This window comes from Chiloscyllium plagiosum, unplaced genomic scaffold, assembly GCF_004010195.1.
Source record: "Chiloscyllium plagiosum isolate BGI_BamShark_2017 unplaced genomic scaffold, ASM401019v2 scaf_97539, whole genome shotgun sequence".
Classification (NCBI taxonomy): Eukaryota; Metazoa; Chordata; class Chondrichthyes; order Orectolobiformes; family Hemiscylliidae; genus Chiloscyllium; species Chiloscyllium plagiosum.
The window spans coordinates 551-3,218 of NW_025190864.1; the positions used below are offsets into that span (position 1 = coordinate 551).

Consider the following 2,668-nt stretch of genomic DNA (forward strand, 5'->3'; position numbering starts at 1 on the left):
AAGCTTTGAATAGACTGATAGGAAAACTTTATCAGTCAGCAGGTGGCAGACTCTGGAACTCACACTCCATAAAGATCAGTTGGACAGTTAACCCTTCATTTTTCTCTGATTCCACTGGCCAAAGAGTTTCGAAAAATGCTCAAAGCAGAGCATCACCGCGAGCAACAGTTATTCGATCGCTGGCTTTATGAAATGGAAAGGTACCCATGAGCAACGTGTACGACTATTCGGCTTCCCTCCTGTGATGACACTGGAGCATTGACTCTCATGTTCTTAGGGACATGTAATAAAGGCATGATCGTTCCTGCAGATGAGGAGCTCATACCTTATTTCGCCTTTAGTAAAAACAGTTTTTTAACGGGATTAACGTCTGCCCTGCCTGCGAGCCAGGTAGGAGTCGAATCTACAGTCTCCTGATCCGTAGTCAGGCGCGTTATCCATTGCGCCACTGGCCCGATGTACAAGCACAGCCTTAAGAGCCGTGATGTTAATACGGACACGGTTAATAGCAGTCATGTTCACCAGTTGAACGGTTAATAGCAGTCATGTTCACCAGTTGAACAAGCAATGAAGCTAATCACTGTCACTGCTTCATTCTAATCTTCATCACCTTTCAAAGCAGCGAATTTAAAAAAAAACACATATGTCCTCATGAAGTTTCCATTCACACTCTGTCTGATCAGTCATTTAATGGAATCACTGCTGATCTGATGAATTTCGAATCCACTTCTTCAGCATAACTGACGTGAACGTGAGCCTAATCACCACATTGTATATACCAGTTAACTTTCAGAGGTTTCGAGTACAGTAACGACTTTTGCGAGTATGCAGGAAAGTGAATACTGTGAACCGAGCAAAACAATCCCTTCATGAAAATTAATCCAGTGTAAAGTGAACCATATAAGAACGGCAGATGACGTAAACATTCCTCTGCATCACTCTGCACAGTGCTTCTCCAAGAATTGACTCTTTGCAGAATTCTTCTTTGTAATTTAGACTGTCCCAGTTGTAGATACTCTTACAATCCACAAACAAGTATCCTGCTGAAAACTACTTCCTTAAGATTAAAATAGTTGACCATCTATTCGACCAGCTGATGTCCCAATGTTCCCTGCTCCATGTCAATACAAGTTCTTGCAGGTGAAATTGGTGCTCCCAGCCTGATGTCCCACTGCTTCTTGATGCGTGGGAATTGAAGTCGCTGTCGTTAAGTCGGGAGCTTTAAGCCTCGATATTTCACGCGCCTCTGTATCATCAGAGAATGGCATTCTGCTCACCGATTGCATTTTCGCAGCCACATGCTCGCACTGAACGCCATTACCATTTCAAATTAGTTTTGGGTGCACTGCAAATCAATTTCTCTGATTCCATGCCCTTGAACTGGGATTATATGACATGCCATTATATGATTACGTCAAGAAGTGAGGAAATTGGTGAAGTAACCGATGTTAAAATACAGTGTTATTGAGAAATACATTTCAGCAATACCCTGCAGTATCCCATGACCCTTTGACGTTTTGTAGATATCTCGCAAACTTAACATCCTACAACCTCAGTGTTGCAAACTCTGCAGTCTTTCCGGACATAGAAGCTATATATTCAACCGAATCTGCGTTCCCACATCTCAGTCACTGTTTGACAAGTATTCCTTTGTGCGTGTGGTTCTTTTCTTGGCATAACCTCTGTCACGATCCTTATTGCTTTTTGCATCGTGCTTTTCCATGTGGCGCCAGGATCATGAAATGGTTCTTCCTTGGCATTGTCAACACAGCAAGTTCTGCTCGAATCACTGACACAGCAATCGGCATTTTTTCCGCTTTACTCCATGTAATATGTGCTTAGCAAACGCTGGGAAAATCAATCTTTGTTTTACATGAAAATACTCTACGTGGTGATAGGTTTCCTTCTTCAAACACACGCTATCTCACATCTTTGCGTTTCACATATCATAACCACCCTTTATTGGAGAAATCTCTCCTTCCCAAAAGAACTAACTCGCCTAAACGTCCACCCTCCCATTTCACTGAGGTATTGCGCAATATAATACTCACATTTACACTGTTCATTCTGTACTGCTGCGGTCACTGTTTTGGGTGAAAGTGCTCAATCCCATGGTCGGCATCTTCAAGCAATTCAATCCATTTAGATGCAGCTGTTCTGTAATTAATCCTCGTGGAGCAGCTTTTACTGACACGGACAAGAGATTACTGGAGCATCAATCTCAGGATAAGTGCAAAGCGCAGGTTTGAGCAAAAGATGTTTTATTGGAAAAGACAGGTTTCTGTGGCTTTCTCCAATCATTTATTTCATTTGTTCATTCGGTTCCCCCGAAATATTGCGTGCAGTTCTGCAATTCACATTACAGTAGTCATGTGATCGCACTGGAAACCGTGCAGAAATTGACCAAATTGAAAAGTTTAGGTTATGTAGAAAGCTTGTTTTGACTGTGGTAGTTTTCTTAAGGCAGAGGAAACTGTGAGGATACATGGTTCATATGCACTAAATAATGAGCGCATGGACAATGCAGACTAAAAGAAACGTTTCCTCTTGACCGATCAACAGGGGCATAGACTGAAGTTAAGTGGTGGAAAGGGTTGATATGCAGAAAAATCTCATCAGCAAGCGTACGGTAGAATCTGGATTCACTGTATGAAGAGATGCACAGAGG

At 42.2% G+C, this 2,668-nt stretch overlaps 1 non-coding gene across 1 annotated transcript; it reads right to left on the bottom strand.

The window, feature by feature from the left end:
• Positions 1 to 382: 382 nt before the first annotated feature.
• Positions 383 to 455, bottom strand: trnar-acg. Its single transcript has one exon. It is a non-coding gene; the product is annotated as a tRNA-Arg (tRNA).
• Positions 456 to 2,668: the final 2,213 nt, after the last annotated feature.